The sequence below is a fragment of the Nycticebus coucang genome, chromosome 1, assembly GCF_027406575.1.
Source record: "Nycticebus coucang isolate mNycCou1 chromosome 1, mNycCou1.pri, whole genome shotgun sequence".
Taxonomy (NCBI): Eukaryota; Metazoa; Chordata; class Mammalia; order Primates; family Lorisidae; genus Nycticebus; species Nycticebus coucang.
This window is the reverse complement of record NC_069780.1, coordinates 89,309,244-89,335,307: the sequence shown is the minus strand read 5'-3', so window position 1 is coordinate 89,335,307 and position 26,064 is coordinate 89,309,244. Positions and strand designations below refer to the sequence as shown.

General features: G+C 38.2%; 1 protein-coding gene and 1 pseudogene across 4 annotated transcripts in view; one reads left to right on the top strand and one right to left on the bottom strand.

Annotated features, from left to right (window-relative positions):
• FSTL5 (follistatin like 5) overlaps nucleotides 1-26,064 on the top strand; it is a 778,095-nt gene that overhangs the window by 273,980 nt on the left and 478,051 nt on the right. The gene's annotated exons all lie outside the window — the stretch shown is intronic.
• On the bottom strand, nucleotides 6,947-24,998 carry LOC128587762 (catenin delta-1-like; annotated as a pseudogene).

Here is a 26,064-nt window from a genome sequence, read left to right as displayed (position 1 = left end):
GAATTATGAAACATGGAGGAAGGAAATCGAAGAGGACTTTAAACAGATGGAAAAACAAATCATGCTTATGGATTGCCAGAATCAACATTGTTAAAATGTCTATACTACCCAAAGTGATTTACAGAATCAATACGATCTCCATTAAAATACCAATGTTACTTTTAGCAGATATAAAAAGAAAGTAGTTCTACTCTTTGTACGGAACTGATACCCGTGTTTCAGGTTCTTGGTCTCCACAATGGGAAGAATGAATCCAGGGACCATGGATCAGTAGTAAGACAGGATTTATTCGCAAAGAATATCAAAACTACATAAACCAAAGCTCCTGGCAGAGAGAACCCAGGTGGGGAAGAAGATCTCTTGCTCCCTTTCCGAAGTCTGTGTCGCAGCTCTCTGCTCAGGGGTATATATAGTCACAGGGGGTTGTTTTGCCTGAACTCAGTGTTTACTTTTAGAGCATAGGTCTTCTGAAGTTACAGCCATCCTTCCATTTAACAGCAGGGGGCCAGAAGTCTCAGGCCTTGGAAACTCACATGAAATTGACTGGCCATGAAATTGACCAGCCCTAGAAAAGGTGGGTTTTCCCCTTTAGCGGGAAGGACACACCTGCCCTAGAAAAGGTGGGGTTTCCTCTTCAGCCAGAAGTGCACTGGGAAGGAGACACCAAGGTGCCAGTGTCTCTCCTGCAGTTGCCTGGCCCCTCTGGCTACTGGAGCCTCCCAGGGCCCCCCTGCCCACCCTCCAGCCCAGTGTTTCCACTGCCGGCTGCCGCTGGACCAACATTACCAGGGCTAAGGCCACAGGTCTTGGCACCACTTGTCCTGTATCAGAACCAGATATGACCCCCCCACCCCCAATAGCCAAAACAACCTTAAGTAAAGAGTACAAGCAAGGTAGGCATCCATTCATGAGATTTCGAGCCATGCTATAAGGCAGTAGTACTACAAGAGCATGCTACAGGGACAAAAAAGAGAGACCTAGACACTAATGAGTGAAAGGCAGAGAACCCAGATATAAAAGCATCCTCATACTGCTATCTGATCTTTGACAAAGCAGACATGCCCTGGGGGGAAAAAGTCCCTCTTCAATAAATGGTGCTGGGAAAATTGGGTAGCTACATTCAAAAGACTGCAACTGGATCCACACCTCTCACCACTCACAAAAATTAATTCATGATGGGCAACAGACTTAACAGACTTAAACCTAAGCTATGAACCTATAGGAATTCTAAAAGAAAATGTTGGAAAAACTCTATTTATAGACATTGGGCTAGGCAAAGAACTTATGAAGACCACAAAACAATTATAGCAACAACAAAAATTAATAAGTGGGACCTGATCAAATAAAAAGCTTTTGCACAGCCAAGGAAACCATCAGTAGAGTGAATAGACAGCCTACAGAATGGGAGAGAATATTTGCATGCTATATATCCAATAATGTGCTGATAACCAGAATCTACTAAAAACTCAAGCAAATCAGCAAGAAAAAAAAAAAAAAGTCAAACAACCCCAGTAAAAAATGGGCAAAAGACATGGATAGAAACTTTTCAAAAGAAGGTAGACAAATGGCCAACAAACATATGAAAACGTGTTCAATATCTATCACTGTATTTTGAACATTTTGAGAATTGGCTGTCAGTTAAGAATTGTCCCTATAATGGTCATTTAAATAACTTCTGCTGTTGGCGTGGTGCCTGTAGCCAGAGGCTAGGGCGCCAGTCACATACTACAGCGCTGGCGGGTTTGAATCCAGCCTGGGCCTGCCAAACAACAATGACAACTACAAGCAAAAAAAATAGCCGGGTGTTGTGATGGACGACTGTAGTCCCAGCTACTTGGGAGGCTGAAGCAAGAGAATTGCTTAAGCCCAAGGGTTTGAGGTTGCTGTGAACTATGACACCACAGCACTTTACCCAGGACAACGTAGTGAGACTATGTGTCAAAAAATAAATAAATAAAAATAAAAACTCTCTTATGAAAAATAATTTGCGCTGATTGATCTCTGTTAATCAGGGAAATTTTTTAAATATTCTAAATGGATGAGTGTCCATGACTACCATTAGAATAGATCATCTAAATTTTCCTTCTTATTTTGCAATTTTTAGTTGCAGAAAAATAACTTCATCTATATTTGGGATCTCAAAACAAGACAAACATCAGTTTTAGATTTTTAACAAAACAGATAATCTCTTTTAACTGATATAATGACCTTTCTTTCTTTATTACTATTTTTGAGGAAAATACCTACCTTAATGTTAAATTCATCTGTTAATTATTAAATAAAAGTTTACAACTTTTTATCAATAGCATGTTTCTCGTGAGCATAAAGGTAATTTCAAAACAAAAGGGAATGTAAAGCCAAACTTTAGTTTCAATTTCTACCTGAGACTTTGTAAATATCTAAATATAGGAAGACAGATCATATACCTTTTCACTCTTGTTTTGTAGAGTTATTTTTTCAGTATATAGTTTTCATAACATACTATTTGTCTTTTAAAGAAAACGTACCAGTAATCTGAAGGAAAAACAGGGAGAAAACCTTTGTTAACATGTCAATATTTTCAGAATTCTGCTGTCTTACATTTAGTGATTCTTTACTTTTGTATAGTGAAGGACATAAAGTTGATGAAGACCCAAGGCAGACACGCAGTGAACTCTCTAGAGATTTTGAAGTGAGATGGAAAAATTAGGCTTAGAAAAAAATGCAGTATTACCTAAATATCTTTTTAAAATGTTTACTTTATTGCTAATATCTTTTGTTTCTAGATTTGCCTCCTTCTCTTAAAGCACTAAATTTTATACAAAAAACATGACACATAAATAAAATCCCAGTTTAATTAAGTGGTATTTCATAAGTTTAAGCAAAAATAAATGTTCAAATTTTATTGTTTCAATGGTTTCTGTGCTTTTACTTCAACAGAATGTGAGCTTCATTTTATTTTGCATTTCACTCCACTGTGCACCAAAATTTGTTTCTAAATACATGGAATAGTAGAAAAGAACAGAGAGGGATAGCCGGTTCTTAAATGGATACTGGGCAGGTAGTGTGGATTTCTTGCCTGTTTTTCACATTTTTTACCTCATCTGACTCTCAGAACGTCTCTGCCAGTCTACATAGGATGGTTGGGGTTGATGAGGTCAAACCTTGTCCTAAGTTTCTCATCTAGTAAGGTTCAAGTGTAAACTAGAATCCTTCTGCCTTCAATTCAGCATTCTTTCCTTCCATCTTTCCTTTCAGATTATAACAACATATTTCTAACAAACATAGAGTTATTCCTGAGCAACTAAAATAGATTAAAATAGTCAGAAATTCTAAAGTATTAATAAACTGATCTATAAGCATAATTTCAAAGAAAAAAAGTGGAGTACACTCTCAAATATGTGAAATATATATATATATATTTTTTTTTTGTAGAGACAGAGTTTCACTTTATCGCCCTTGGTAGAGTGCCTTGGCGTCACACAGCTCACAGCAACCTCCAACTCCTGGGCTTAGGCGATTCTCCTGCCTCAGCCTCCCACGTAGCTGGGACTGCAGGCGCCCGTCACAACGCCCGGCTATTTTTTTTGTTGCGGTTCGGCTGGGGCTGGGCTTGAACCCGCCACCCTCGGTATATGGGGCCGGCGCCCTGCTCACTGAGCCACAGGCGCTGCCCTAATATGTGAAATATTTTTTAAAAAAGCATAAAGTCTCACAAAAAATGTCTAACATTGTGAGGAAAATTAAAGAACAAAAAAAAATAATGCATTTTGAATGATGAGAAAACCGTCAGCCTTTCGTTATTACCTGTTGTATTTCAAGGAGAATCTCGAGACAAAAGAAGCTCCTTTCTCTTAACCTCAGAGAGCTTAATATCTTCCTCGAGTTGTCTGCACCTATTATCAGCATATGGACTAATATTTCTATGTGTTTATTTCAACTGTTAGAAATAAGTTTCCGATAAAATTTGATTTAAATAAAATGGTAACATGGCCCATGGTTATTAAATCTGACAATAGTCCTATTGAAACATTTCCACTGTCCCAGAGGGCTGATCTTGCTTCCCTGACTTACTTTAGTCAATATCCAGGGAGACCTTTATTTCATTTGAATTTTAAATCACTTAGCAAACAACCCATGAGACTGTTATAGGAGTGAAACAATGACAAAGTTAATGTGACGTTGAGAATTGTGATAGATAAAGGACTCATTTATACATCCTTAGAAAAACAAAATAAATTGTTGATGAATTTGGCACTTAGAAGATGTTCTATTATTGATGGCTGTTAAATGAATGGGGCTTTTTCAGCTGAATATCCTTAATTCTTCTCAGACTTACTGACAGTCTCATCAGGAGTTGAAGAGTTTATGGATTAGAGATTAAAGTATTACAGGTGTGTACACTTACTCTGTTTAGGAGTTTATCTTTTAACTCTTGTTTTCAGACTGTAATCTGATAGCTTAGGAAAGGAAAAAAAATAATATTCCCTAAGTATTATATGCTTTACTCACATCTGAAACATCATCTTTAACTGAGCTTTACATACAATTAGATGAAATACACGCTTTTCAGCAATGATCCTAATAAAAATCCGTACTTCACTATTGACCGAAATGAGATAATATATGAGCATGTCTGAGGGCTGTCTTTGGAGGTAGTACATTTCAATGAATCATTTAGCAATAATCCTCATACATGTATAACCAGAGAATTCTACTGATAATGCTGACTGCTCTACTGTGTAAGGGGTCTATGGTTCTTCCTCAGCTAGAAAGACAACTTGAGTTCTGTATAAATGATTATTCCACCAGAAATGAAAATGGAAATGCAGTAAAAAAGAAAATGAAGACAAAACATGTTCTAAAACTCCTTTGTATTTTTAATCACTTTTGTAAATGTGTTTCAATGGGAAATATTTTAGATGTGTTATTCCTATTCATTATTTAAAGTTGTCATTTTTTCTTTTTTTCACACTTTAAAAACTTTATTTATATAAAAAAACTCATTTATTTTTAAAAGCATTAACAAGAGAGAAAGAAAAAGAGGAAAGGAATGGAGCGGAAGACATGCTCCTTAGTAGTGTTCAGTGGGAAGGTGGGATTTTTGGTTCTCTGGAATTGAATGTTTAGTGTTTTTATAAATGAAAGAAAAAAGTTAAAGTTCCCCCAAATCCCACAGCTGTTCTATTACCCACACCCCGCCGAGGGGAAAAAAAAAAAAAAAAAAAGAGCACCAGGAAAAGAGCAGAAGAGGACAAGAGAAGCCAACAGTGGAGCCAGGTCTGGATAGGGACAGTCCCCTGTGCAGTATGCTTTTACAGTCACAGAGCAAAAGACTCCTTTTAGCCAGAAAAGGTGGATAGGAGTGGGAAAAATGGGATGGGAAAAAAAAGTAAATAAGGAATTTTAATGCATGGGAAAGGTGGGTTGTGCACTTTTCTCCAACCCCATAGCCTCAATATATAAGGGAAGGGGAAGAGTAGGATAAAGAATTCCAGTTGCATGGAACAGAGCTTTTAGAATAAGGGGAGAAGGCAAATTAATGAATCCCCAACAATAAAAAAAAAAAAATCAACCCACATAGCAGCTGATTCCTCTAGCCCAACCTGTTAATAATATATACGTAAGTGAGAGTGGGCAGTACGGGGGTGGTGGGGAGGGAGGAACTGGGGAAAGACTGCTCCCCTGTCTAACCCCTTCAGAGACGATGGTAAATGCTTGGGCACCTAAGGAGTAAGAGTTACACCATTCATTACCTCACTTTGAGATCCATCCAAACAATATTTTTGCAAAATTCCAACCATACTCTATTGAGCAAAAGCTGGCTATGGCTAAAATCAGAGGCTACATCAATCCCCAGCCAAGAGTCTGAGGTTCTCTAGGTCGCTTATCCTCTTCTTTCTGCTATTGAGGGGCACCAGTGGGTAAGAAAGCAACAAAATATAATTTGCAAAATTATGAGAAATGAGACTGCAGAGGCAAAGAAAGGCACATGGAAGGGAGGGAGGAGGTACGCCCAAGACCAAAGGTACAAAGAAGAGGCAAAGCCCAGGGCAATCCCCACCTTAAAGGGGAGGGGATGGGAGTTATATACATCAAGTTCCTTGGTTGGCCAACCAATCCAGGATGGAAACAGGGGAGGATAGGCCTGTAAGGGTAGGAAAAGGAGAAACAGGGTTGGGGGGAAGCCAGCTTCGAAGCTTCCTGTCAGTTTCAGACTAACTGGTTCACGTATATTCCTACTAGGCTCTTCCTAGAGGTTCCTCTTCTCAAAAGACATTTTTCTGCTCCTTCTCAACCAAAAGTCTTGACATTCTCCTCTTCCTATAGCCTTTTGCAAATGGCCAAGCCAAGTCAGCAGACATGTCACAGGGTGGGAGAGGAGGGTTAAGGATAGCCTCTGTAAGGGGCAGCAGCAGCCCAGGGTTGGCATGAGGCTTGTGGAAGAGATGGAGTCTGTAGGTCTTTGACAGTCCCTGCCTCAGAGTTGAGGAGAGCAAGGTTTATTAATCTCAATTTTAAGAGCCCTTCATGTACTTAAGAGCCCTTGCCAGGTGGAATGTGCCAATGTTGCCAGCCTTCTTTGCTTCAAAAAATGGCAATTAGGAATTACAGAAGAACTTACATTTCCCCTTCTCCAAAAGAAAATAAAAAGTCCCTTCGCCACCAGGAAAAAAATCTTAAGAATCATCAGTTTATCAGATTGCTGGACATTGCATATTTAGCATATAACTTCCAAGTCTTCCCACAGCTTCCAGGGAAGATTCCCATTCTCCCCCTCCCTCCACACAAAGCCAAGAGTTCCAGAGAGAGCTGGCAAAAATTGCTAATCTGCAGCAGTTTCTCAAGATATGCAAATAACCGAGTCAGGCTTCTTGGGAGAAATTAGGGTAGGTGGGGAGCAGGACAATCAAACTTGACTGGAAGAAGTTGGGAGTTCAGCCACTTTGGGCTATAAGGGCAGGTGGCAGCCAGGCAGTTGGCACAATAGTCCAGCAAAGAAAGAAAATCATCAGTCCATTTCACCACCAAAAAATAAAAGTACATGTATCACAAGCCCACATGGAACGGATATAGTGGTGCTAAATCTTCTGCATCAAAGGTGTCATTCCCTTCAAAGGCTCCATATCACCTAGATCCCCAGATTGATCCAGTGTTCTATTGTGGTCCCCTCTCTCGTCCAATGAGGAATAGTTGTTATCTAATAATTTTGTGTTTGATCTCATATTGCTCATCTGAATCTCTTCCCGATCAGGTTTCTTATCTGATTTTTGGTTCTGGTCAATGAGAGGGAGAATGCTATCATCATATGAATGACTACTCTGGCTTTGAGAAGTATTGTTTAGATTCACCTGAAAGTCTGATATCTTCTACCCCTCTTTTTCCAGTGGCTTCTGTAATTCTTTTTTTTTTTTTTTTTGTAGAGACAGAGTTTCACTTTATGGCCCTTGGTAGAGTGCCATGGCATCACACAGCTCACAGCAACCTCCAACTCCTGGGCTTAAGCGATTCTCTTGCCTCAGCCTCCCAAGTAGCTGGGACTACAGGCGCCTGCCACAACGCCTGGCTATTTTTTGGTTGCAGTTTGGCCTGGGCCGGGTTTGAACCCGCCACCCTCGGTATATGGGGCCGGTGCCTTACCGATTGAGCCACAGGCGCCGCCCGGCTTCTGTAATTCTTTATATTCCCCATATGGTCTGTAATACAAGTGCTGCTGCTCGAACTTCTTTTTCTGAGCGGTTCCCTGATTTGTTGATTAACACCAGCTTCTCAATACCCTGTGTCTCTCGAAGCTTTTTGGCAGCCTCCAGGTTCTCAGAAATAACCTCATTAATGGTATTCAAAATAGAGACCAGGTGTCCTCAGAGAAATTCCAAGAAGAGTTCTGCTGCCATCCTGGCAGATTCTTTACCAAGTTAGGAATAGCACCTTTACCAATTAATTCTTTGTTGTGAGCGTCCACAGCCAGATTTCTTAGTGCTCCAGATGCAGCTTTGACTACATGCTCATGTTCACTGGTCAGGAGGTCAGCTATGGCAAAAAGAGCCTTCTCTTGACGCAGAACAGAGCGAATGTATTAACCATATGTCCAGCGCCCAGCACACAAGTTCTGAATTGCTCCAGCTGAGGCTTCTAGGATGTCAGGAGACTTTCTCCTTAAGGAGAGAGATGTATATCCGAATCACCTCTGGCTGAAATAAGAGCTCATAGCCTCGAGCAGGACTAGTTCTTTTAGGGACATCCACTGTACCATTTGCTGGATCTTCTAAGGGTTTTTTCCCTTTGCCCTTCTTGGCCCCAAAGCAACTGGCAGCATGTGGACCAGTATTGTTGGCAACATTGGGAGGTGCCTCTTGGTAACGTTCTGCCTGTGGGATCTCCTGGTGATAGTTTCTGAAGGAGGCAAACACAGTTCCCCACAAGCTTGCTGTCTGAATCCTTCTGCCCAATCTCAGCCTGAACAATGAAAATGAGGGCATCAACTAAACCATCACATTCCCGAACTTTCTGGTGAGCTTCATTCCTCTCTGAGCTTACATTCCTGAGGCAGCCAGCTGTGTTGGTAAGCACTGACTCCCACTCAATATGACATGGCTTACAGTCTTCATTAGGCTCCGGCTCCCAACCAAAATGTGGAATGATCACTTCATCTGTCAAGGCACACAGTGCATAGTCCACAATTTCCATCTTGATTGAGTCATGGGATGAGAGATTCCACAGAGTTCCAGTAATGACTTCAGTAAGGTCCATATCACAAGCTTTTCGTAACAATCTCACAAGGGCAGGAACACCAGTTTTTATGGCAATCTTGTTATCCTGGTCATGCCCAAAAGAGATATTCTTGAGAGCTCCACAGGCTCCAAGGTGTACTTCTTTTTGAGGTGATCTAACAATCCCACCAGTACTGGTATGCCCTTGAGCTTCCGCACATCCGTCTTCACCTTGTCATTGCGGTAACATAAGTGTTGCAAATAATGCAGCTGCATTGGACTTGACGGCATCCAAGCAGAATCCTAGCATGGCCATCACCTCCGGCAGCTCCGGCTATCTCCAGTTGGGAGAGGGCAGGGGAGCCCTCCCTTGCACAGGCGATTCAAGCTTGTCAAACTTCCCCGTTCATGTTGGGCCAAAGGAGCCCAGTAGTACTGATTTGATGGCACCTCCTCACCAGTCATGTCTTCATAGCTCCTAAGGTGTCAACAAGGGTCAGAGTGTGTCCCAGTCCGATGGGCAGTGCCATAATCAGACATCATACCATAATCCAGGTCATCATAGCCAATGCTACGCTGGTCATCCTCTAGCCCGTAAGGTTCTGTATGAAAACGATGCAGATCCACACTGCTCCCACCTACCCGAACCTGGGGCTGGGGTCCCTACACATCCTGTCTACCAGGTGCCCTGTAGCCTTCCATGCTATAGGCCTATACCGTTCCTCAATACGGGTCACCCGGGACAGACTGCCATAGTTGTCACCGTCACTTGGATAACCATCTTCATAGTGACGGCTATATCCATCAAGCAGGTAGTGGAAGTTCCTGGGAGGGGTAGCAGTGCCTGTTTGCCCCACATAGGGACCAGCTCCCCCATTGCCATTCTTGCGGAAGTCACGACCCAAAGTCTGGATATAGTTGTTAGAAACCGAAGAAGCATCCAGAGGCAGCCCATCTGGTCCCACAGGGACTGGCTGTAGAGTTCGTGTTGTCACAGTCTTCACTACTTTCTTAACTGTGGTCTCTGTGCACCGAGTAGTTCCATCATCTGAGGTCCCACAGAGACTACAGACTTGGCTCCCTCAGGGTCGTTCTCTGTGTAGGTCTCCACAATCGCCCCGGCTCCTGCATTCTGGGGACTATGAATAGAAGGGGACTATGATCCTGGGGTCCGTTGAGTTTCAAATCTGAAAATTTCTGTCTCTCAAGGTCAGCATCACCCACAAACCAGCCATTCCCAAATGTGGACTTCTAAAAACAAGTCCTTTAAGAAAGAGACCCAAGGCTTCACCAATGTGTTGAGAAAGACAAATCCAGCAAGCCAGTTGATTTTTAGCCACCTTTTCCTCCTTTCAGGATCTTTCTTGCTCTTCTCTCTCTCTTTTTTTTCCCCCTCAGATCCAACACCTAAAATGGAAGTTGCCCCCGTCCAAAGGCAAGGGAGCCTGGGTGGTGACAAACTGATCTGGTCATTTTTTCTTAAGAAAGAATTTTTCCATGGTCATTTTGGACTTACAGAGAATCCATTGGGTTGAAGTATTTACAGTGAATTTCAAAAAATAAATAGAGTAATCAAGTGTAAAATACCAAACAGATAAGAACAGAAAATCTTGTAGTTAAGAGAGGTGCCAAAAAGAGTTTGAATGTTTTCAATTTTTCAAGTATTACCAGTTTGCTTTGGTACAATAGATGAAGTTTCCAAATAATCTGCCATGTCAGGAATTAGTTGAGGATTTGTGGTTTTCAAGTAGTAGGTCAGTAATGATTTGAGAAAATCCTGCATTAAAGAGAAACAATTTAAGATAAGACGGGTGATCAGCTTAAAGTCCATTACCTCTGGCTTAGGTCTTATAAGATGAAAAAAATATATCACTGGTGCACCGGTAGAGTCTGGAAAGGGGTTGAGCAGAGGATGGGAAGAAAGAGGAAATGGAAAAAAGGACTTTACTATGGGTAAATACTATTTAAACAACTATAATAAATCATAAAACAATATCTTGATCACTTGTAAGGCTGCTGTAAATTCTGTCTTAAATGTGCCACATCACAATAAGAAGAATTTGAAGTGATCATAAGGAATGGGGCTGACCTAGTCAGGGACAAACATCAAGTATCAGTTTGAGGCCATTTTATAAAATCCACTGGATGCCTACTGAAATGGTTAATAAATAATCTTTGAAGATTAGTGCATATTAACATTTAAGAAATTGCTGTATTTAGAATCAGGAATAAGGCAAGAGAAACAACGCAAATAGGAAAATAAACAATCTTTTAAAACCCAGCTATACATGACTCAGTATGACGCTGCACATTGTGACCGTGATGGCGCCAAATGCTCCAAAACAAGCCTCTGTGAGTGAAAGTGGTTTTATTTAATAAAAGCAAAACAAAACAAAAGTGCAGTGATCTAAGCACTTTCTTGCAATTTATAGAATGCCAAGGCCTGTGAGCTTTTTTTTAAAAGGTTACAATGTTTGGGTTTTTGTAATTTTTTTTGTTTTTAAATTTCAGACTGATATGATGGTATAAATGTTTAGGTTACATTGTTTTCATTTCTAAGGTAAAGTTCAAGTTGTAGTTGAGCCCTTCGCCCAGGAACTGTGTAGGACACCCTCACCCTACACATTAGTTTGGATCCTATAAATCACTACCCCCCTTGCAGACTCCCTACTTCCCCCCTTCCACTCCCCCTTACTAGACTCTATTTGTGTGGGTTTTTTTTTTTTTCTATGAGGTTTGTTTGTATGCTGGTTTCATATTAGTATTGAGAACGTTGGATATCTTGTGATACTTTACTAAGACGAATGTGTTTCAACTCTGTCCAGGCAAGCACAAAAGATGTAAAGTCTCCATCTTCCACAGCGCCTGTCTAGTTGTCTACTGTGACCCACCTAGCCCACCCTCCATCTTCTTCTTAGGGCTGAATAGTATACCATGGTATATATATGCTACAGTTTGTTAATTCATTCATGGGCTCGTGGGCCCTTGGGTTTATTCCATATCTTGTCAACTGAGAATCGTGCTGCAATATACATTCTAGTGCAAATGTCCTTGGGGTAAAATGAATATATTTCTTCTGGGTAGATACCTAATAAGGGGATTTGGGGATCACATGCAAGGTCAGCTTTTAGTTCTTTGAGGATTCTCCATACTTCTTTCCACAGAAGTTGGATTAGTTTGCCATCCCACCAGCATCCCACCAGCCGCAGAAGCATTCTCTTCTCTCCACATACACACCAGCATTGCAGATTCAGGGCTTTGTGATGTGGGATGAACTTACTGGAGTTAGGTGATAGCTCAGAACGGTTTTTGATTTTCATTTCTCTGATGATTAGCAACAATGATTTGTAAAAAAAATAAAAAAAATAATAATTAGCAAAAATGTCCAGAAGTTCAAATGTCAGGATAAGAAAAATGAATATTAGTTTAAACAGTGACATCTAAAATTTAAATATGAATGAGAGGTACTTGTTTGCAGGCCTATTTGATTTTTATTGGTTATTTATTATATCACATGGTGTCCTAGGTAATTGGTATAGTATGTTATTAAAAATATAAAGAATATTTTCCAAGGCTGGGCATGGTGGCTCGCGCCTCTAATCCCAGCATTTGGGAGGTCGAAGCCAGTGGATTGCCTGAGCTAACAGGTTCAAGACCAGCCTAAGCCTGAGTGAGACCCTGTCTCTAAAAAAAAAATAGCCGGGCATTGTGGTTGGGTGCCTATAGTCCCAGCTACCTGAGAGGCTAAGGCAAGAGGATCACTTGGGCCCAAGAATTTGAGGTACTGTGAGCTAAGATGCTATGGCACTCTAACCAGGGTGACCAACTGAGACTTTATCTCAAAAGAAAAAAAAAAAGAAAAAGAACATTTTCCAAATACTCTTGAATAACCAAGTTCTGAAGGTCACTGATAACAACAATAGTCACTAATTTGATCCCACTCTAAAAAAGGAAAAAAAGGATGTGTGTGTGTTGAGTAAAGGACAAAATATTGAATTATAATCCAGTTATAAAATTATCAACTAGACATAATAAACAATTAAATATATTAACATTTTAAACATGATTTGAAAGCCAGATCATTTGCTTTTATAAATCAAATTTCATAGAATAAAGTTTTATTTCTTAAAATATCACAAATTACTATATCATGGAACACCTGAAAATATTTTTTACATTTATATACGATAACGTTTACCTTTATCATCCTTTCACTGTGCCAACTACCACCATGATCAGGACACAGAGCAGTTCCCTCATTCCAAACTATCCTTTATACTGACTCTTAGTGATCACACCCTCTCTCTAACCCTGCCCCATGACAACTACCAATCTCATCTCCGACTCTATAGTTTTTCTTTTCCAGAATGTCACATGAATGGAAACATAAAGTATGAGACCATTTGAAAATGGTTTTGTAAGGGCCTCAAAGACCCCTCGGGATTGAGGAGAACACCCAATCAAATGCGGAGCCGATCCTTGATGCAAAAGCAGGAGGTTTTATTCGAGTGCAGCACCCGGACGGACTTTTTTACAAGAGTCCGCCCCGGTTTGGGGTTTCAGGCCCCTTTTATAGGAAGGAAAAAACCGCCTAGCCCACGCACAGGTGGGGCAGTTGGGCAGTTTCAGCGGTTACAGCGTTCCGGAAGACATAGCCTAGCCCACGCGCAGGTGGGGCAGTTATCCAACTGTCTGTGGATAGTTGAGTCATCTTAGTAAGGGGGGTTGGCCTAGTTCTGATATCCTAACAGTTTCTGTCATCAGCATAATGCCATTGTGTATACATTGTGTATACATCAATAGTTTGATTCTTTTCATTGCTGGGTGATGTTCTAGAAGTTTGCTTATTATCTATTCACCGGCACCATCACCCCCCCTTTTATTTATTTATTTATTTTGAGACAGTTTCATTTTGTCAGCCTTGGTAGAGTTTCATGGCATCATAGCTCACAGCAACCTTAAACTCCCAGCTCAAGCTATCTTTTTGTTTCAGTCTCAATAGTACCTGGGACTATCGGCACCTACCACAATGCCAGAATGCCCATCTGGCACCTACCAAAATGCCAGAATGCCCATCTAGTTTTTCTATTTTTAGTAGATAATTGGGGGAAGAGGCTGTCACTCTTGCTCAGGCTGTTCTAGAACTCCTGAGCTCAGGTGATCCTGAGCTCCCTACCTTGGCCTCCACCTTGCCTTGGCCTCCCAGAGTGCTAGGATTACAGGTGTAAGCCACTACTGGCCTGTGTTCATCCTTTGAAGGAAAATACCTAGGAATGTTTATGGTAGGTCAAATAAGTGTGTGTTAAGTCAGAAGAAGCATATGTTCAATTTATTTATGTATTTATTCATTTATTTATTGAGACAGAGTCTCACTATATTGCCCTTGGCAGAGTGCCCTAGCGTCACAGCTCACAGCAACCTCAAACTCTTGGGCTTAAGCGATCCTCTTGCCTCCAGTAGCTGGGATTTTGAGATAGATGCCTATTGACAGGGTTAAAAATCACCATTAAAGATTAATACAAATTGATATTTAAGAAATTTCTGTATTCGGAATCAGAGAATCAGGTGGCAATTCTCTTGCTTCCCTGACGCTAACATTCTAGACAGAGAGAATAACCTTAGAGAAACAGATACATTTAAAATATACTGCATAGTGGTAAGTGGAAGGAAGAGGAACTGATATGGAAGAATCCTGGGGTTGGAGAAGAAATATAATTTTTTTTAAATTCTAAAATGGTCCCTTATATAATATGACATCTGAACAGAGCATTGAGGTGAGGGATGCTAGCCATGTAACATACAGGAAAAGAAGTTTCAAGGCAAAGCAAAGGAGATTAAAACAGTTCTAAGGCACAAGCATAGTGCATGTCTTTGGGCAATAACTACCAGGTCCACATTGCTGGAGAAGAGTGGAGAGGAGAGGCCAAATGGAGCTGATGTTTGAGCTCACAGAGATCCACTCTCCAAGAGAAATCACACATTTTGGTAAGCCGTGGATTTTATCCCTCTATGCCAAAGGGAGTCACTAGGGAATGTTTTTCCTGGGAAAGAACCATGAACAGATTTTTGGTTTTAAAACTACTGTTTGGTTTCCTGTATGAGAAATAACTTTTAGGTTGAGAGAAAGATGGGTTTGGGTAAGAAGCTGTAACAGTAGTCTAGACATTAGGTAAGAGATGATCCTGCCTCCAAATCAAAGCAATGCTACAGCAGTGGACATGTGGAAATTTTCTTAGATTCTGGATTTAACCTGAAAGTACAGTCAATGAGATAATGCTGTTGGTACAAAGGGGCAGGGAATGAAAAAAATTAGAGATGTCAGTGACAGCATCAAGGTGCCAGATCTCAGAAAGTGGCCATTTACTGACCTAGCAAAGAGGGACCAGTGAGAACGTACAACCCCATTCTTCACTTTTGGGGTTGAAAAGGAAATACTGAAGTGCAGATTTTTTTAGTGGAAAATGTAAAGTACATGATATGTATTGAAGTTTAGGGGAAATGGCATAACTGCAGAAAATGATGAGACTTCCCAAGAAAATACAAATTTCTGAGCCTAGTAGGATCACACACTAGGGATGACAATGTCCATGTTAAAGAATAAATGAAGGACTTAACTGTGATTATATGTAAAGAGAAAGCTTGTAATATTTGCTTTTATTATCATTCATTTTATTTAAATTTGATCACCATAGAAATGAGCATTTACATTGATTAAAATGTGATCTTTCCAGAAATCAGTAAACTTAACATTGTCACTTCCATCGGCTACTAGCACATTCTATTTTAAAAGACATAATCAGAACCTATCCTCTTAGTATTGTCTTTTTTTCTTCCTCTTAAATTTCATGATCCTTATTTTATTTTGTTTTGTTTTTTATTTATTTATTTATTTTTATTAAATCATAGCTGTGTACATTAATGCGATCATGGGGCACCATACACTAGTTTCATAGACCGTTTGGCACATTTTCATCACACTGGTTAGCATAGCCTTCCTGGCATTTTCTTAGTTATTGTGCTAGGACATTTACATTCCACATTTACTAAGTTTCACATATGCCCTTGTAAAATGCACCGCAGGTGTAATCCCACCAATCCCCCTCCCTCTGCCCACCTCACCCCTCCCTCCCCTCCCTTTCCCCCTTCCCCCTATTCTTAGATTGTAACTGGGTTATAGCTTTCATGTTTCTTATTTGTTAGGCCCTCTGGTTTGTTTTTGGAGAATAGCAACAAACCAAATGGATGGTTTCCTTTATATGGATTAGGTTACACCTGTTGTTCAAAATTATTAGGTAATAAATCACATGATTTGTGTTATTAAGAATATGAAGAAATGTACCCTCCAGAAATTGGTGACTTTACTTTTGTGACTGACAACACTTACGCTAAGCACCAACTCAGACAGATGGAAATTAAGACTTTAAGAGCTTTAAACTTCAGTCTGGGTCGGTCTCTACCCCTGCACTTCCTCCGTAGAGCATCTAAGTTTGGAGAGGTTGATGTTGAGCAACATACTTAGGCCAAATACCTCATGGAACTGACTATATTGGACTATGAGGTGGTGCACTTTGCTCCTTCCTAAATTGCAGCAGGAGCTTTTGGCTTAGCATTGAAGATTATGGGTAATGTTGAATGGACACCAACTCTACAGCATTACTTATCATACACCAAAGAATCCCTTCTTCCTGTTATGCAGCACCTGGCTAAGAATATTGTTATGGTAAATCAAGGGCTTACAAAGCACATGACTATCAAGAACAAGTATGCCACATCTAAGTGTGCGAAGATCAGTGCTGTAGCACAGCTGAATTCTGCATTAGTTCAAGATTTAGCCAAGGCTGTGGCAAAGGTGTAACTTGTAAACGTGAGTACTATATCTGCAAATAAAATTGACACTACGTGCCATCTGGACATAAAAAAAAGCACCAGATAAAGAATTAAGGAAATCCCATGGAAAAAATAAAAATAACCTCCAATAGTATTTGCAAAATTATGATTCGTTCTTGGATTTGAGCTTGTTTCATATGCATGTTCACTACTCTCATAATTTAGCCAAAGTAAGAAAGAGAGGAAATAGCTCCTGTTATTCTCAATTATAGAATTACAAATAAAGTATGATTCCGAATTCATGATTTGAAAAGGAAACTTAGAAATTATAACCTATTTACTTTTCATATTTAATACTGAAATAATATCTAAGTAATATCCATATGTTCCTCTGTATTTCGAATATGTACCTGTTAATATTTTTTCAGAAACAGAATTTATAAACTTTAATAAATTACAAATCCAGGCTTGGTGCTCATGCTCAGGGGTTAGGGTGCTGGGCATATACACTGGGGCTGGTGGGTTTGAACTTGGCCTGGGTCTGCCAAACAACAACGATAACTACAGCAAAAAAATAGCTGGGCGTTGTGGTGGACACCTATAGTCCCAACTACTTGGGAGGTTGAGGCAAGAGAATCGCTTAAGCCCAAAAGTTTGAGGTTTCTGTGAGCTGTGATGCCAGGGCACTCTACCAAGGGCAACAGTGAGACTCTGTCTCAAAAAAAAAAAAAAAAAAAAAAAAAGACAATTACAAATTCAAATTTTATGCTGTAGTTTGTTTTTTTCCTTTAGGAAATACATAATCATTCATAAGTCTCTATAATAAATATGTATGGAAAGAGAAATTTTAATATAAATATATATGCAATTAAAAAATATAACACTAGATTAAATCTTTGGTCAGTTACATAAAACAAGAATATTACTAAACAAAGTTTTTACAAAGTGGTGAACTATGCAATATTTAAATGTTTATTTCAAGGATGTTTGAAATATTTTTCCATTAAGCGGGTAAAAGTATATCCTTTTCTATATTTTCATTGTAATTATTAATATAAATATAAGCTTAATATTCTAAGTGGCCCCTATTTATAACAATATTATGCAATTTGCACAGTAATATATATAGCACTTTTATTACAATAAACTTAAATAAAATAAGTACCCTAAATTTGGAAATACTCAAATTACCATAAAATGAATATTTTGATTTTAAGTCACTTTAAAAATGAGTAAGTTCAAACATTGCACTGTAGCCTAACCATTTTTGTTTTAGTAAGGAGTTAAGATGAATAATTAAGTTGCGCAAGAGTGCTGTTCAAATCGTGGTAATTACTGGCCCAGCTTTTATGAGTATGTTATACTGGTATATGACGTTATTCTAATCACTTAAAATTTTCTTCTCTACTTTATGTTTCTTCTTTGGTAAGGTATAAATTAATATGTCTTCTGGATGATAATGTAGAAAATATGGTCAAGCACTTATCTGAATGATGTATTCTATAACATATTCAAAATAAAGGAGAGCAGACAAGCCCCAATCTCGAAAAGGAGGGAGTTTTTAAGGGTACAGAAAGGAAAAAAAAGGGAGGTGGTGTGAGGTGAGCTGCTGAGGCGAGCTGGTAGGGGGTTTGGGGTACTGAGCAGTATTTGTCCTTGGCTATCCGGAGAGTACTGTTATCGCTCGGAGCAGATGTTGTATAAGAGGCGGATCATGGGGTAAGGACAGGGGTCAGGGGAGGGAGAAGGTTGCCTAACGCCTTTGGTATGCAGCTACAAAACGAAGGATGAGGAACAAGATGAAGTTAGTTTTAACAAAATGGAGTTAACTTGGTTCTTACAATAAAATATAAAATGTCCAGTAATTTAGAATTTATCAATAAAACTATTTTTTATTTTGAAAATTCTTAGCATGTAAATAATTCTGTGGAACATTTGTATTACTAAGAATGCAAATATATGCTGACTTGTTGGGTAACATCCATCCGTCATGTTTTATGTTATAAAATAATTAGGTAAAGTACAACTGTATTAATTTCTATAGTCTGTGGTAATGAATCTAATAATTCAATTCTTTATAAAGTCAACAAACAAAAATATATTCATACAGTATTTTTTTATGAATTGAGCAATCATGCATTATTTACTGATTCAATATCTATATAATACGTTTAGACAATATGTTGTGAAGATGGTCTTTGTTTACTAAGCCTTTGGTTTTCAAAGAAGTAGCCATATATATATATATATACACATACATATATAAATGTTTGAATACTATTTTTTTTTTTGATAGAAGTGTCTTTATAGAGTTAACAAGATCTTTCACAGAGACAGCCTTCTTGTTCTCAACTTTCTGAGCATCCTCAATGTTTACCGTGTGGACAATGTGATTACACAAGGAATCCAGGTGTACAGACGCTGAAGCAGTTCCTTTGCATCAAGTTGCTGGGTGGTCAAGTGGATGAACTGGTAGATGCTGCTGCCTTAGCCACTTTCCTCTCTCCTGTATTTGGTCCTCAGTCATGAAATCAGTAGTGTTTATAGAGTGCTCGCCAGACACCAGCTCCCAGCTGGTGTGTGACCATTAGTATTCCCTGCAAAGGAACTCAGTCAAGATGCATTACTGTGAATTGTAATTTGGTAAATTGATAGACTACAGGCTCCAGAGGGGCAGAAACCACATGTCTTGATCATTACAGAAACCCCTCTGTAAACACAGCAAACCCTCTTCAGCACAGTGCCTGGAAGGAGAAGGGTTCTCACTAATCTATTCTAATTTATCATCTGCTCCAATAATCAGAGTTTCTTGATGGCAAGGACTCACTTTTGTTCATTTTCATGTCCACAAAGGGACTAGTGATGTATTTCGCCAATGGTAGACACTGACAAAATAAATTGTATCTCAGTATGTTTCATCTATTTTATCAGAAATTCAGAAATGACCTGATCTTTTTGATTTCCTTTCTTTTTAAAAACGTCAGATTAATGTGGGGGTACAAACAGATTTCATAGTTTGCATTTGTGAGGTAAAAGTCCGATGTGTGTGTGCATCCTACTTAGGTAGTGTGCCATATGATCGTGCAGTGTACCGTTTGGGTTGGAATTTACCCAACCCCATCCCTTCTCGCCTCCTCCCCTGCTTGAATTTCACTGAGTTTCCCTTTCACGTGACCATGTAGGTGTTAATCAACAATCTCTAATGTGGTACTGGGTACGTGTGATATTTGTTTTTACATTCTTGTACTGCTTCACTTAGGTGAATGGTCTCCAGTTCCATCCAGCTTCTTGCAAAATATATATAATCTCCATATTTTTGTGGCTGAATAATATTCCAAGGTATACACAGATCATAGGGTTTTTTTTAACCCAACTCTTGTGTTGAAGAGCACTTGGGTTGTTTCCAGATTTTTGTGATTGTGAATTGTGCTGCTGTAAACATTCAATTCTAAGTTCCTATCACAGAATGCCTTCTTTTTTCTTTGGGTAAATATCTAGTGATGGGATTGTAGGACTAGATAGTAGGTCTACTTTTAGCTATTTGAGGAACTTCCATACAGCCTTTCCTAGAGGCTACACAGTCTGCAGTCCTACCCGTGTGTACTTGTTCCTTCCTTTCCCCATCCACACCAGCATTTGTTGTTTTGGGACTTTACGATGTAAGCCAATGGGCTAGAGTGAAATCTCTATGTGGTTTTGATTTGCCTTTCTCCAATGATTAGAGATGCTGAGCATTTTTTCACGTTTGTTGCCCATTAGTCTATTTTCATGAGAAAACATCCTGTTCATGTCACTTGCCCACTTTCTAATGGGGTTGTTTGATTATTTTCTTGTTGATTTGAAGCAGCTAAATTTTAAAAATATAATTAAACTATAATTTACTTTAAATTAACAGTAATAATCTAAAATGTATCTACATTTTACTGAGGCATCTTTATGTATCAACCAGTTTCATTGTCTTCTGTGTCTGTCATCCCTTTTTGGCTTGTTCTTATTATGTCGAGAATTGGGCCCAATTAGTGCACTTGATTAGTAGCCGCCATCTTAAGATGTCTCTCAAACAGAAAAGGTTTGGGAAAATAAAGATGAAAAGGGAATTAATATGTATTGAACATCTGTAATGCATCCAACACTTAGATTACTCAATTTAATTGAATCCTAATAAAACCTTAAAATAAGTGTTATTAACCCTTATTCACAGCAACAATGGTGACTCAGAAGGTTAAGTGATATTTATTCATTCATTAAGAATTTATTGAGTGCCATGTATATGCCAGACATTCCTTATTTCAAACACTTCCAAAACATTGCTAAAAAGACAAAAAAAAAAAAAAAAAAAAATTCCTGCATGCATGGAGGACATTGGAATGTGATATAAAATAGGCAAGGTCAGGATTAGAAACCAAGATTGCTTAGAATATTATTAGGGTGTTTTGAACTTCCATGACACCATGATTCATTCTCTCTCCCTCTCTTTCTTTATATATATATAAAATACACATACACAATTCAACAAATAATATATAATCTTTGTGATGCAACAGGAAAAATTTTAAGCAACTTACTCTTCTGTGAAGAAGACATAAAAACAAAGCAAGAGAAAAATTAATTACCATTGATATATCACTTCCTATGTGCCAGATACTGTGCATTGCACTGGACTGTGAACAAATTATACATGATTTCTCTCATGGAGTTTCCAGTTTAGTAAGGGAGAGAGAAACACCGTCAGCAAAACCCAAGATTCATTCCATCACTTTTCTCTATTGTGTCAACTATATGTCCTTTGCGGTCTGAAGGTGACTGTTGATATTAATCAGAGCTACAAGCTTTCTTTTTTACCTTTGGTGGGTGGGTAGAAAATGAGGAAGGAGAATTGAGAGAAAGAGAAAAGTATAGAGACAGAGGTGAGAGGAGAGAAGAGTATGAGGGGAAGATTTTACTCCTTAAGAGGAGCTGTATGAGCGGGGGAAACAAAGACTTTACTCTTGAATACGATTTCTACATTTAAGTCCAATTATATTAACTTAAGCCCCACACGCCCTGGGAAAATCCCTGTCTACAGAGAACACCATGTGTTGATGTTTGAAGACTGACAGTGTGGGGGGCTCCCATGGACAGTTGTTATCAGATCAAGGTTTCTCAACATGGACACAATTGATATTTTGGACCAGATACTTTTTTGGCATGGAGGGCTTTTCTGCACATTGTATGAATGGTTATCAGCATCCTATAATGACCTCGACTTGCTAAATGCCAGTAACACCCCAAGTTGTGAAACAAAAACTGTCTTCAGATACTGCTGACTGTTCTCTGGAAGGCAAGACCACCCTGCTTGAAAACCGCTGAGTGTAATCGGGAGCTGGGGAGGTGGGATGGGTAGAGGAGTCAGCTATTGTGTCAGTGACAGTGGTATTATTCCTATTTTGCTGATAAACGAGGTGATAGAGATTAATAACCTTATTTGTGGGCAAACAACCAGTAATCTGGATCTGTGCGAATGAGAAGCCAGCATTCTAACACCTTTTGTATATTTTTCTTCTTGAACAGTGATCATCGCCCACTTCGTAGCTTATTTTGGTTTCATTGGTTTCAAAACATGTGCACATGTTGTTACATTTTCCCTGATAGCCGCCTACTGAAGTAAGCATTATTCATTATCTTTCATATGAGACCATTGTTGGATGAGATGACTTAGAATACAGGATGAAGCTTTAGAACTCTGCTAGGAGACTCAAGGAATGTGGCTAAAGGAGGTAGTCGTTCATGAGGTGAGAGGGCAAGCACAGCCTGGAGCATATCCAAGAAAGGCACATACAATGTTTACAAATGAAGAAAATTAAATAGCGGGAGAGTGTGGAGTTAAGAAATTGCAATGGATTCAGTATTACTGTGTATAAAGTGGCTGGAAGTAAGAGGGTGAAAATGAGTTCAGACACTATCCGGTTCTTGGTAAGGAGTTATTGAAAAACTGTGACTAAAAAATTAATAACAGGAGTAAATTTGGGGAGAAAAAGCACTCTGGCGATATTGTGGAAATCAGTTTGGTGAACAGTACGGAGATTACTTGAAACCTAAGTATAAAGCGGTTCAGACAGAGTGAAAGATCACGAGGACCTAAACCCAAACAATAGCTTTGAAGAGGAAGCCAAGAGTCAGAGAGATTTAGAAAATGCAATCTACAAGAGATGCTCATTATTTTAAACAGTAAAAAAGAAAGAGATGGTGACGCCCACATTATTGTCGTGGCCACTTGATTGGTGCAGTACACTGATCAGTGGAAGGCCAGGAAAAAGATGGAGGAGGAAAGGCCACCAGCAGACCAGGGCTGCAGATGAGGAGCAGAGGGAAGGAGTGGCAGGCTAATCCAAAGGGGTTGTTCCTGCTTCATTTCAAAAACTACGTTTATTTAACTGGGTGCGTAATTTTACAGGCACCTGTTTTAGCTGAAATTATGCTTTTGTACACATATACTATATTAGTATATTTGATTTAATTTCAAATAAGTTACCTCACCTTTTTGATGCTGCTTTTTTCTATATAGTATAGTTGAGAGGAGACTATAGACAGACATTTGCACCGTGGTTCTCTCACTTTGAATTGTGCTATATGAATGCCTTTGTTCTCTTTACATAGACATTACTAAATCTCTCTTTGATATCCCATAAAATTGATGTAATTGAATTAAACACCTATTGTTCAATAGTTTGTTATCTCTAATTTTTCCTTTATGACATTCTGAAGTGCCCATCTTATAGTGTGGATTTTTTTCTCTGCATATTGAATTATTTCTGAGGAATAAGGTTTCAATAGTTTATTTACAGAATCAAAATTTGTGAATATTTAATGCTTGCATATTGAATTATTTCTTAGGAATAAGGTTTCAATAGTTCATTTACAGAATCAAAAATTGTGAATATTTAATGCTTTCATTATGTGTTTCTTATTTTCTTTCCTAAAGGAATTTACTAAAATATTTTCACACAAGTATTATTTAATTATGCTAATTTACTTTGGATTCTGTCAAAGGTAACACAATTATTTTTTGTTGTGCATACGAGAATACTTATATATATTACCTTTATTTAATTTTGACTATATTTTATTAGCTCTAAAGTTAAACATAATTTTTATGCACATCTGAAATATTTGTATGTCTTTATACATCCCCTATTTATGCTTTACTTGAATAGCTATATGTAATCTGATTAAATTAAATTAATGATCTGATACATTGATAAATTAAACATACTAACACCTTATATTACATAAACATTAATTTTACAAGGGCATATGGTTTATTTAAGAAAGCAAATTGCAACTAAAAGAAAATTTCAAGATAGGGAGTAAATATATAAAAAGTCTATGTATGGACCTGACACAACTTAATAAGGGCCCTCAAAAGATAAAGCAAGGGTTTAGAATTTCAATTAAAGCCCAGAACCCCTCATTCCATTTCTGTGTCTCTCCTCTTGAATTGAAGACACTTAAATATTTCCATGGGCAAGTGAGGAAGAGAAGTCATTTCACTAGACAAGTACAAGTCACATGTGATGCTTTCTTTCAGGGTCTTCTCTTATAGACGAATTTAAGTTTAGGAATAAAAAATGTACTGCTTAGGTGTAGAACACAAATTTATAGATGCTATATTCATCATTTCCCAGAATTCCTTTATTTCTTCTATTTCCCTAAGGACATATACTTCAAAATGGGTTCACTTGTATTGCTTCTTGCATGACAAACAATAACAGCCATATTTTAGAAAGTTATAAGGTAAAATATTGAATTTAATGTTTATTAAATAATTTAATACTATCCATAAGAAGAAAACGCATCCAAAAATATATTTTATATTTTAATTGGATCATTAAATATGCTTTTGAAATTATGCTGAGGTTACAATGTGATTAATAAATGAGAAAAAGTAATATACGCCTTCATGTGCCTCACTAATTACATGCTTTGTTTATTTTTATGTGTTATCCACGGTGCTGTTCTTCAACATATGATTTGGCTCAAATAATTTTGCAGATGATTATACATCATCTAATAATCTTTAGAACAACAATTAATTTTGCTTTATTTATTTTTTAATTTACGTTTTAAATTTTTTTAATTGTTTTTTATTAAATCATAAACACATAGATCATGTATACATTAATGCATTTATAGGGTACAATGTGCTGATTTCACATAGAATTAGGAACGCTTACATCACACTGGTTAATATATACCTCATCTCGTTTACTTAGTTATTGTGTTAAGACATTTATTTAACTTTTTATTTTTGAGTACATAATACTTGTATATATTTATAGGGTACATGTCATGTTTTAATACAGACATACAATTGATTTCAAACTGAATAAAATATACGCAAACGTTTTCCATAGCACTTACCCGGATTGCCCTTGTGGAAGTATTTGACAGTCTTACCCACCTTTTCCTCTTGACACCTCTGACCTCCTTTCCTCCCGTCATGCTAGAGCTTCTCTTCTAAGCTCCATGCACTTTATTGGTGTTTCTCTCTTGCCACTTGCCACCTGTAGATATGTTTACAGGAAAAATAATTGCATCTTTGCATGTTATGCTGTGTTGCTTGGCCAATTTATGTAAATCCATAGGTTTTGTTATCACTGTGCTTCTAGATGTAGCTGTGTGTATCTATAGTTACTGTAACATTCCATGCAGAATAGTTCAATAACATTGTAAATATAATACAGCCAAGAGACAGATTTCATTCACTGTTATTAATACCTTTAAAGGAATGTCACTCTAAAATTCTAATAGCTTCCCACCTCTCCACTATAGTCTGCTTGGCTTCTTCCATGCATGAATAGTAACTGCCTTTAACTCAATTGTGTGTCTAGCTCGGGACTAAGTGCTACACTTGTGTTATGCCACTTAATCCTCAGAACAACCTCTGAAGTTACTCATACTTCCCCTTTCACACAGATGTGTAAGCTGAATTTCCCATGACATAGGTAACTGTCGATAGCAGTGTTTTCAACCTTTTTAATCTCACAGCACATTTAAATTTTGATCAAAAAGAAAGAATTAAAAAAAAAAGAATATTCTTGCAGTGCTTTGAACTTCTTTTGAAAATAATTGAATTAATGATCTTTAAAATGTTTTTCATGGCACACTTGTGGAAAATCACTGGTCTGTAGCCACATAGCTAGTAAGAGTTGTGGATTGGGTTTGAGGCCTAATCCACCTGGCTCCAAAGTCAGGGAATGATTTACAAATTTTCCCACCATCACGCATTGCTGTGAGAAGGAACCTGAAATGCATTGTGTTACGTGCACTCCCCTTCATAACAGTCTCTCATGGATCCCTTCAGATTCTACTTTAATTCCTGGCTTTAAAATATTTCAGGATCAACCTTGACATAACTTTCTAGAGAATAAAAGTATAAATTAATTTGTTCAATATCAAGCTAGCCCACAGGAAAAGATAAAAATGACATTAATCTTGGAGTTTTCAGAAAGGTCTAATTAAATAGAACACCTTGGATTTTTTTTTTTTTTTTTTTTGCAGTTTTTGG